Below are 12093 nucleotides of genomic sequence, written 5' to 3' on the forward strand. Positions count from 1 at the left end.
ATCATATTAAAATCAAAGTAAAGATCTTCAATAAAGATATGGAGCAGAGATATGGAAGCTCACCAAAAATACGAAACTAAAATAAATCGCTTTCAAACCAAATGCCTGCGTAAAATATTAATCATATTTGGCCACAAAATATCATAAACGATGACTGATGAAATTATAAAACGCAGATGGAAATGGATTGTACACGTACTAAAAACAGATAGCAGAAAGATTCCTAGAGTGGTTTTGACATGGATTCGAAAAGAAAAAAATGGAAGAGAGGAAGAACCTAAACTAACTTAGCAGAGACTGATAGAGAATGAAAGAACAATGGGTGGCTGGAGGGACTGGAGAGATGCTGAGCTGGTGGTCCAGGAGAGAAATATTTGGAAGAAAAGGATCTCGGCCTTATATGCCATGAGGCACGAAGAAGATAAGGAAATAAGTAAGTAGCTCTAGACACATAACGGAAAATTTTCAAGCTACTTGAGGTTTTCAGTAAGAACGGAGTTATCTCACACCGGGGAAAGAAATTTGGCTATCACCTAAACTCACTCTCAGGCATCGGTGTCTGCAGTGGAAGTCGGAGACACAGCCTGTTAGCTGGAGAGTGAATACTTGAGCCATTCTGCAAACTAGGTACTGCACTATACGCGCGCAAAAGCTCTTGTTCTACACAAACCGGGCTTTGTTTTCTAGGACCATTCCCCTGTACATCAAGGGTTTATTTATTCGATGTTCGTTTATACACAATTTTTTAGTTTGCTGGTTTGTTTGCTATTTACTAATAAGTCTATTATATAACCCAAATTCTACCAGCAGTACTGCTGTTTTATAGGTTTAGTTGCTGGGAATTCACACAAGAGATGATGAATGGTCTAGAAGAAATTCTTATGTCTGTTTAATATTTCCCAGTTTATATATCAATACCCAGCGGTCTCCACTTCTTTTCTATTTTCATAAATTAGGTAGTTAGTTGTGGCAAACTGGAAGCAAAGAGAAATGCGGGATTAGAGATATCACTTCTCCTTCTGAAAATCAAGTGTAAATGTAGTTAATAAATCATCCCTTTCTACATGTTGTACAAGATAATATCAAATAACTATTTGGAAGTGACGACATGTCCTCCTCGAATTTTAGCATTTCTGCGTTCTTCAGAGTAACTAAAGATGTCATATAAATTTCCTCTTTTGTAAATGCTCGTGTCAAGATAGACGAAGCCATGCAGACTTGACGTGTTATTTTATCAGCTTTACAACGAAAGGCACTCCCTGCGCAAAAAAAAAAAAAAAACGGACATAAGTCAAAAGAGACATGTTTGTAATTCGATTATCTTGTGTAGAGGATAAGAATAAGACTCTCCTACATGATCACAAAAAATGTAATGCTACAGTGACGTGTTTATCAAAGAATCTTTTAAATAAGATGCAAACAGTTGTGTGTTGTGAGTATTATATTGATCGGACTAAAATTGAACTCTGGGTGCAGGTCAATCATACGACAGTCCAATTTTTTAAAGACTGTCGCCAAACACTAAAATTTGAATATAGTTATGACTTACAGAAACTATGGTCGGTAATTTCGTCAGGAAATTCAGTATTGTAACCATGGTAGTTAATATTGTAAGCGTAAGCGAGAGAAGATAATTAGTTTCAAAGAATTTTACAGAAAAAAATGACTTTAATGACAAATGTCCGCTTCGAATGCGACATCTTAGAGTGCGTGAACTACAAAATTAAAAACAGGCTGGCTTTGCTGAAATAGCAAATATATTAGAATATGCGTCTTTTGAGAGATTATTCCGTATTTTAGAAGGCACACAAACACACACACCAATCTCATACCCTCCTACCCTTTCGATATAATTCAATGTTTCCTTTCTTTTTTAGCCTTCTAATCTAAAATCGTAGTAATATCGCACGCCACTAGAAATAAACTTGTTTTTACGCATATCACAAAGCGCTTCGTCATCATCTTCCGGTGATTTTTTAGTTTTTATTTTTTCTACAAAAATCTCATATTTCAAAGCTCTTTTCGAAGCTCTTTCAGGTTTATGGAAATATAACTTTTCCCATCGCAAGTTTATATAAGCAGCCATTATTGACCAGGTGAGTATTCAAAAAAGTTTCTGTTGTGTCACTGCAATTAATTAAGCTTTTGAAAAGCCCAAATAATTATTCATGACTAAAATTTCTAAATCAGGTATTCCTCATTTAAAATGAAGAGCCAAGAGGCTTCAATTTGCCGGCGTAAAAATTATTTAAATCAAGGAGATATTAAATCCCACATTATTTCAGGTATTCCTTTATTTGTATTACTGAATAATTATATAAGAGAAAAATACTAATTACATAGCAGATATTGTCGATTATTTTCATCAACGAAGGCATGTCCAAGGTAGGTTAGATGTCCGCATTACAGTTATCATAACTGAAGTATGTCATAACTGAAGTAGTGGAAAGAAACCAACGTTCAAATTCTATCTGAATTTTTTCTGCCTTTAGAATATCATGCAATGATGGTTTTCCTCGACTTATGAAGATAACTAAGACAATTAGGTTATTTCACTGAAAATCGAAGGTCAGATGCATGACGAAAGTGACAGCTCTGAGGAGAGTTAAAATGACAATCGTTTCCTTATTGGTATTAATTCTTCTGGATGGAAGAATATGTAGACATTTTCTTACCTAGCTAGGAATTCTGACTTTGAAGAAATAGTTAATCAGTCTAGTTTTTTTCTGCAAAGCTAATATAGTTTTTCTTGACGCAGGAAAACATTATGCATGTTAGAGTAGCCGTCTGAGGGTGTTCTGCACAAAGTACATCTCCCTGTCCCTTTAGGAAAGAATGCCGTCATAGTACATGTCATTTAGATTACCAACACTCACAACAAATCATTATAAATGTAATCCATCATAAATGAAATTAAATATCCTGTCATATTTCTCTGAAGTTTGTAAAAATTGACTATTAAGCCTATAAGGTACAAAAGGATTTTTTTTCCAATCAGTTAACAAGCACTCCTATTTGATCTGATCCTGTGGCTTCCTCTCTTTGTGAGGGTTGCAGCTGATTACTAGGGAGATAGTGACGCAAGGTGGTTTTCCCGTTGCCTTCCTTGCTGTATTTTTATGACTGTAGCCTTCTAGTTCACGGGTCCGGTTTGCCTGCTTGTGGGATGAAAAACCCCAGATAAACTGGCGGAAAAAAAGTCTGCTGTCCACGCCCAAGACCGGCTAACTTGGTTATAGCTGAGGAAGATCCTTAAGCTAATCACGTCGTCGACGGGAATCGAACCTAGGACACTCCTTCCACAGGCATATGGTTGCGAAGCGCAAAGTCACTTTGTTAACCGCGCGGACTCCTATTTAGAGGTCTTTATTCTTAACATCAGAGTATGTATAATTTATCAGTCAGCCTTGGTACACATCACCTTTCCTCATGTTACCACTTATGTTTATATATTTATTCCACTGTACCACTACGATACTTATCTGGCGTATGAAATCATCATTGTCAAGTGTCTTTAACTATGAAATGATGCTTCACATTACTGTTAGTTGCAAGTCAAGTGCTCCGTCAGAGACCGAAATCGCTGGATGGGAGATCAAAATTATGAGCATCTGTAAGGTACTGCCTTATCGCGGAACAATATATTTATACCATACACCGTCTTCCAGCTGACAATCAGGTTTAAAGGATGCGGTACAGACCGAAACCAGATCACACTTTTGTTAAGTTCTTAAGACTCTTGAAGAGGATGATATAATTCTTCGTGCAGTATTTGACTACTTTTATTGTAGCACATACTTATTTTAGAAATTCTTTTAAAATTTATTTCAAAAGGTCAGTGAATGACCTTCTAAATTATACGTTTTTAAAGAAACCATGCATAAATTCTATAGAAATAATGCTTTTGATAAATAAGCCAAAATCTCAATGAGAAACTTCTCATTAATTGGAATGAAGCAAAAGGTGAAGTAATTCTGTCGATTACTTCGTGTTCTACGTTTTATTTAACTTTGATATGGATTTAAAACAGTGGTTTTCATAACTACCTCTCAGTGTTTCATACCGTCCAAAATCTGAGTTTCCTTCAAAGGCAAAAGTGCAAGCTATTTATGAATACAGTAACTGACACATGACCTTCGGTACCTCCTGATAACCCATCCTACTCATCCAGAATGAATCTATTTATATTCTCCAGTATTTTTATTACAAGCCAACTGACAGTCTGCTACATGATAAGGGATTACGCCACCAGGCGAAATGAAAAATAGCTTGTATCCTATACGGAAAAATTCATACCAACATGTCATCACAACTGTCACGTAACTTCACTTGCACTCTTCGATAACTACTTTGTTCAGGTGCAGAGTTTCCTGTTGTTTTGCAGATCTTGTTCGCTCGCTAGTACATAAAGAATTATTGTCTCATCGTCAAACATGACCCAGAAAGCACGAGCAAAACTACAAAAATAGAAAAAAAAAGCTATGAAACACTATCCAGGACTGCTACAAAGTCATGATTTGAATAAGTGTATCTCTCTCTGTCCGTGTGTATCCCTCACGCACGCGCGCACGAAGACACACACACAAGCACACACGAACATAGCCATTAATTTTTATTTAAACTCAGAGAACCCTCACAGCAGCAGTAAAATGCAAAGTTTGAATGGCATTCTGTTAAGCGTTGCTTTATGTTTAGTTTCTTCTCAATTCTTCTAAAATCTCCATCATGCTTCGGCGCAAAGTCTCATCCTAGAATAAGTAAGTTTAGTATATATCATTTCTGCTCCTATTTCAAATATGAAGTAAACATATTTATTAATATTTTCAACATTAAATATCTGTTAGTAGCGCATTACTTGAGATCACAATATTCAAAGACTCCGTAGGATTGCTGCTAGCACATTTTAGAATTCAACCGCAAGAAGCATATTACATCACTTCTGCCGTGTAATACCGAAATATTACGTCTTTCTACCAGTGTCTGCAGAAAAGATTGTTAATTTCTGCTGATCACCTTAGGAAAATGAATTGTCATCTGGGCCCCTGAAGGCGCAAAATTAGCTGTGTTTCAGATCTTCGCAAATCTACCTGACAATCTCAAATTTAGAACTTGAAATAAACACATCATATGAATATGCATTTGTTCTTTCTTATTTATTTACTCTAGAGCGTGGTAGAGGAATTTAGAAGAAAAAGATGAGCCCTCCCACATCTAAATTTCTATTACTTCGACTGATATTGAAGTGTTTCAGAAAAGTTTCCTTTCCAACCTCCTCAAACAAAGCAAACGATGTGTATTTATAATTTTTAATAACCAATAACCCTTTTTGCGGGTTGGATTCACATGAATTTCATTTAGCAAAGACTCAGGAACAGATGGAACATGCAACTTTCAGAGTATTTTGACATTAGCTAATATTCAATAATATAATTTTAAAACAATTAGTTTCATACATCGATTATACTTTATAGCTTTTATATATATGAAAAGGGTTATTTTAAAATTACAATATTGATAAAATTCATTGATATCTTCCCTTTTTTTATTCTAGAAGAAAGAAATAAAAAAAACTCTCAGGCAAGATTTTTTTTGTGTATGTGCAGGACCATTAAGTGACGTATCATTTTAAACAGTCTTTCATACTGATTCTCAAAAACGAGTCCGCGCAGTTAGCCTGGTGGCTATGGGCGTCGCAACCATATGCCTGGGGAAGGAGTGTCCTAGGTTCGAATTCCGTCCACTCAGCCATAGCCAAGTTAGCCGGTCTTGAGCGTTGACACCAGGGTCCCCCCCCCCCCATTTTATCTGGGGTTTTTCATCCCGCAAGCAAGCAAACCGGCCCCGTGAACACACAGGCTACAGTCATAGGATACCTCAGGAATAAGTAACCTACCTATTCCGTAGGATTTCGAATGCCTACACGGTATAAAGTGTAGGTCTACGCGTGAGCGTAATTTAGGAGGAGTGTAAAACATGATGCGAACTTCTGAATAATGACATATCGACTCTCAAATTCTTCGAGATCCTCCTGTTGGACACTAGCGAAAGGTCGTAGACTGTTTGAAACGAACACTGAGTCCCCCTCCTAGTTAGCTAACCATCTTAACGAGAATTTAGTTTTATTTATATAGAACCTTTGGGCCAACACCACCACCACCGCCACCACCAGGAATGGTTTTCTGAATCCAAATTTCTAAAAGGGAAGACCAAACTATGTTTAGAAAGCAAAACTTCGACTTCTGAAATTTCCTGTCATTTTATGTTGTATTAACTTATATTTTGAACAGTTGGACTTATTAACTTATATTATGAACAGAACTTATTATCATCCAATTTTGCATCTTTCCCATCACTTTTATTTATTATGGAAAGATGATTTTATGTAATTTATAACGGATATTACGAAGCCAACATTTGCCTTAAACATTTTAGCGTAAATATATTTAATTAGTCACTTAAAGCTACTTGAGATATAAAACTGATTTAACTACTAAGTCAAAACGATATAGCGCTCTGTTTTGCTATTCGACATACAGCTGTACATATTACGTAATATGTACAGCTAAACAGAATACATCAACACTAATAACAGTTTAAGCAAGAGACATGCGTGTGTGTGTGTGTGTGTGTGTGTGTGTGTGTGTGTGTGTGTGTGTGTGTGTGTGTGTGTGTGTGTGTGTGTGTGTGTGTGTGTGTGTGTGTGTGTGTGATGAACCGCAGTCTTCGTGATATTGAGTGTGGACTTTCAACATATTCGTCTCATTAAGTTAATATCTGATTAGTTAACCCGAATAATATTATATCTTTGTATTCCACTTAATTATCATATTCTTTAAAACTGCAATCGTCAAGTTAGCCAACATATTTGACGAGCGTTTTTTTTGGTAGCATTTGTTTTTGTTTTTTTCCACCTGTGGACCAAACGAATTTTCGACAGTTTAACTTTAAATGGATAGTTCCTTGGGTGGGATGAAGGTCGTATCATTCCAGTTCTCCTGTGCTAGATCAAATACCACACATGTGTCCATGTTTTCAGAAAGCAGGGTGATGAAAATGATCTACTATCCATGATACGAGATTGCAGTTGAGATATTCAAATACTTTTACAGTTTGGAATTTCTTGAAAACTTTTACGAAGCCCCTAATTCCGGTTTACAATCAAATACTTTATTTTTCTAGAAATGCGTTGCTCTTTTGTATCTACAAAGCTGTAATTTAGAAATAAAAATTCTAAATAGCTGAAATATTTAATTTTTAACAACAGAATTACTTTAAAGTAATCGTCTATATAAATACTTGTCAAAAGACATTTTCAACTAAAGAACTTGAAATAATTTTGAAACAGAATTGAAAAAAAGTACGAAACTCATCAGCTGGAGATCAAACTTTCGATCATTGTGGGATCACAATGATCGAAAGTATCTTGAAAAAAAAAGCTCTGTGTTTGTAAGGGATGATTGTTACTTTTTATTACAAGAAATCATGAGAACTTCTTTATTTAAAAACAAAATTCTGTCCAGGAAATCATATTTTTACTCTTGTTAATGCTGCTGATTAACAATTTTAGTGGCTAGCCAGAAAGCTTCCTCGATATTTGATTTACGTACTGTAAATCATTCACACATGAATAGCATTGTATTCAATTAATTTTTCCTGGTTTCAGAACTAAAACTATCAGGCAATAGGATCTTCAATCATCTGCACTATTAAAAGGCACATATACTGGCTAGTTTCTGGAGGGTTGCATTTTAAGAAGCATGGCTTAAAATGTTAATCACTATCAGAGATGGCTATCTGATAGTGATTAACAAGTTGTGTATGGGGAAGCAATATCCTGGAGAAGGAAAGTCGCGAGTGGTATGCCCAAAGGGTATATTTTTGGTCCACTGCTGTTTAATTTGTATGTATTGGGAAGGGCTTAAATGGTGATATATAGATGACGCAAAGACGGGAAGAACTGTGAAGAGTACAGTGGATATTGTAATCTTGCAAGGGAACCTGAATGCACTTGTAAGGTTTAAAGTTTGGAAGGCATATATAGGATGCAGAGTATAAAATTAATGGGGATATCTTAGAAGAGGTGAAAGAGATGAATGATCTGGGGGTTATGGTCGATAAAGACCTGAAATTTTGGAGACATTTTGCTAAAAGTGTAACGACAGCACAGCGCATTATGGGAATGATGCAGAGAACACTGACATGTAGGAGTAAGAATGTTATGATTTCGTTGTATAAGGCTTTAATCAAACCACATGGATTGCTGTGCGCAGATTTGGTCACCAGGTTTTCACAAGGATGAAGAGATATTGGAACAGGGGTTCAGAGACGATTCACTAAATTGGTTTCTGATCTTTGGAATGTAAAGTATGACTGCAGATTGAGAGAATGCAAATTGGCGAGTCTAGTGGATAGAAGGAAGGGGGGGGGGGGAGGAGGTTCATGATCGAGACATGTAGGTTGGTAAGGTATTATTGCCGGCCGGATTAACGTAGACCACATTTTTCATAGAATGGATGGATACAGGGGAAGAACACGAGGCCATCCCTGGATGCTGTATAAGGAGGGTGTGAGCAAGGCACTGAGAAGTAGATTTTTTTGGTTGGAGAGTTACGTATGGTTGGAATGCATTGCCTAGAAGTGTGGTGAGTGGGTGGGTGGGGGGGGGCAGTGAATGTATACAGGTTACAGTATGATGCGCTTTGTGTGTGGGATGGCAGATCTTCTGCGAAGAGTCATTGACTCCATGGAGATATAATAATAATAATAATAATCTTTGCAGTGCTAAACTGTTGCCACATTCTGACTGCTAAGAGGGAAATGTGGTATCCTTTTCCCTGGTTCGGTGAACCTTGAAAGAAACAGCACTTTCCTTTAGAAGAACAAAGAAAATACTAAGAACTATTATTCTTCGGAGTCATGAAAATGCTAATCGCATATATGTATGAAGGAAAACTTCGTCAGTTGGCATAAGTACTCAGTCGTTATTTAGATGTTGAGATTATTTCTCGGGAAATGCTCGGGTTGTTCTACGTATAACGTTAAAAATAATGACAATAAATTACCTTCAATAAGACAACCGTTTCTACCCACCAAAAGGCTCATAGTTTTAGGTTTCTATTTCAGGTCGCCACTCCGGTGAAAAAATTCCAGCATGTTTTTATATACTGATTACTATACCGCTTAAGTTGTTATTACATTGATGCGGTATGGATAAATATTTTTTTAGATATTATCTCTTCCATAACTTTATAAAATGCACAGCAATATCGAATAGCTTATAGTTTTGCTTTTCATGTGGTTTTAGTTTCCGATATAGTTACACTTAAAACAAATTCACGTTGGCTTTTTTCTGATGTATTTTAGCTCATTCAATAAAAGAGTGAATAGGGTGGCTTACTGCGTCACAAATTATGGTTCAAAACTAAGCTAACGTAGCCCGTATATCAGTATAGAAAGTGAATTTCATTAAAAAACGGAGTTCTATTTCTTGAACTATGTGATTAAAAGCCGTCTGTCGAAACGAACCATCCTCTTCTCGAATGTAGATTGCTATATTTTAATGCTGTTTTTCCTATTTTTTTTTTTATCTTGAAATTCGATTTCTGATGGAGATTTCCTCATGTTACTGGCAAATGGTACTTAAATAAACCACAGAAAACTTTTCAAAGTTCTCGCCAGGGACGCACACGTGTTAGCGAGTCTTCCACGGCAACCGGATTTCCGTATTTTCAAATACATTTCACTCAGAACGCCGAAGTTGGAAATGACGGCAAATTTACTCGCACATCGTATCACTGACGCTTCTTTGAAGTTGCATATCGTAATAGCACTTTCAGTCGTTGGAAGACGTAAAGTGCATTTCTAAGGAAGTTATCTACATAACGAAGTGGCGCTGTGTATATCTACATCTCTCTTCCTCCCACTCTTTTCCTGTTGCTGCCCTCAAAATGTATTTCAAGAGTGGTATTTGCTTCTTGTTTCCTTTCTTATATCATCCTTTATTATAAGCCTAGTAGTTTCCTTTTTTTAACGAAATAAAGAACAAACAATTTTTCTGCTTGCAAAATGTAGGATTAAAATGTAAATATGTTCATAGCTACGTTGTTACTTACGCAATTTAAAGTAATACTGTTTTATATTAGTAAAATCTTCTAGCGAAGAGAAAGCTGGGGAATCTGACTTCGTAGCTGCTGTTTGTATTAAATATTAAGTAAGACACCCTTTGCAATATCGCAAAGGAAAAGAAAAATGAAATATTAAATAATCATGTTCAGTGGCACTTAAACGCTTTGAAATCCGAGACTGATTTTAATGTCGAGTTTAAATTGGATTTTACTCCTCTTTATTTGACATGAAGTTAATATTTAATTATGGCAGAATTTGAGGCCTTCAAAGCATCGGCTTCGTATTGGCGAATTTATTTATTTATTTTTAATGTTGAATTATAATTAGCATCTCACAAAAATAAGTCAATTACTGCGATGATGATACTTTGAATTTTTGATCTGATGCTTTCTTGCACGTGTGATAAAAGTGTACAAGTCGCCTCTGAATAATGTAAAAGTCAAAATCAAATCCGAACGTGAATCCTTTGAATGCAATGTATATTTTGTGTAATGAAGTGCAGCGGCTTAAGTGCTAGAAGAAAAAAAAAACTCTGAATGGTTGTACAGGCGTCTCTTAAATTCATGAATGTTACGTTATTAGTCTGATAAATATTATCAACAAAGCTTATCGAGGTCTCTCATTAATTCCAGGTCCTTTGTGAACAGTAAAGTATCATAGACTGCAATAAAAAAATTCGGAGTTGCCGCACTAAATTTTCCAACAATAACATATTATTTATTTCAATCACAAGGAATAATATTATGCAAATACTTTTATGCTAACGAAGTAAAATAAAACATGAAAAAATATTTTAAGAATTGTTATTATACGCTCTCTATATAGCATGGTTGGAAAATATAGGGATTAAAGATCTATGGAGGATCTAAAAATATAATAAACTAACAGCACTTCACTACTGACTTAAAAAGTCTGTGGCTAGTAGAAATTTTCACAATTATTAAATTGTGATTTTGAAATAATTTTATTAAATTAAAAACACTTTCCTCACTCTTGGAGCTTTTTTTTCACCCTTGAAAAACGATCGTACTGATTCTCGCAACTTCCAAAACTATAATGAAAATGACTTCTTAGATTTGGAGAGAAACTGATTTGTCTTCGAAACACAAAAATTGAAAGCATAATATAAAAATGAAATGCATCGAGTAGCTCTTTTGACAACGCATTCAGAATTTTCAAGTTATTTTACTGTATAGACAATAAATAAACGATTTATTAAGGTTTCGGAGGCACCCGCCTACGAGTACAGAGAATTAGTGCGCTGAGTGTTTGGCAATGGCTGAAATGTGTGCACATAAAGATCCTGAACAAAAGAGGGAAAAATGGAGGGGACTCATTCATTCTCTTCGTTGCGTTCTCACTGCACTTGTAAAGGAACTGAAAGTCGGTATCCAAGGACACGGCTCAGAAATCACCACTACATTCATAAAAATGAGTCAATTTAAGTTGTTTGGTATTCTGGATGGTATTTGCGTGTGCAGCTGTTGCCTACGTGTTTTTGATTCTTCCAGCAAGATCACCTTAGCACGCATTTATGAACAAGCACGCGATGTGCGTGCTACTTATTCCATGACTTGCAGCTACTGATTCCTGGGCTAGGATTTCAGGCATAGTCAAGGACAAGTAACTTATCAGATTACATTAACAGAAAATCCGTTAAAAGATTTTGCATTTTTATGTATCTCTTAGCTCGTATAGTTTTTACATCGATCGTACACTATTTTAGTTATCGCAAGTGCTAACTGTTTGTACTGTTTTCAACAAAAGCAAAACACTTCTCACTGCAGTTTATTTTTAGGATTGATAACACAATTATACAAATTACAAAAAAAAAAAAAAATTGTAGTAAACAAGCAAACTACAGATGATTTGAAACTGGATTTCAAAGGAAAAATAATCTCTGAATTAGTTAACACGAGTGGAAAACAATCTAAGAAAGATAAAACAAGAAAAAAAACAGTTGTTTCT

At 35.6% G+C, this 12093-nt stretch overlaps 1 protein-coding gene across 1 annotated transcript in view; it reads left to right on the forward strand.

Annotated features, from left to right (window-relative positions):
• The first annotated feature begins 4691 nt into the window (after positions 1-4691).
• Positions 4692-12093, forward strand: part of LOC150110643 (alpha-tocopherol transfer protein-like) — a 41736-nt gene continuing 34334 nt past the window's right edge. The window contains exon 1 of the mRNA XM_090403682.1: positions 4692-4757. The gene's annotated coding sequence lies outside the window, so the exon portion shown is untranslated. The remainder of the gene's footprint in view (positions 4758-12093) is intronic.

The sequence above is a fragment of the Typopeltis vanoorti genome, chromosome 1 (genome assembly GCF_054136105.1).
Source record: "Typopeltis vanoorti isolate ZY-2024b chromosome 1, IOZ_Tvanoo_1.0, whole genome shotgun sequence".
Classification (NCBI taxonomy): domain Eukaryota; kingdom Metazoa; phylum Arthropoda; class Arachnida; order Uropygi; family Thelyphonidae; genus Typopeltis; species Typopeltis vanoorti.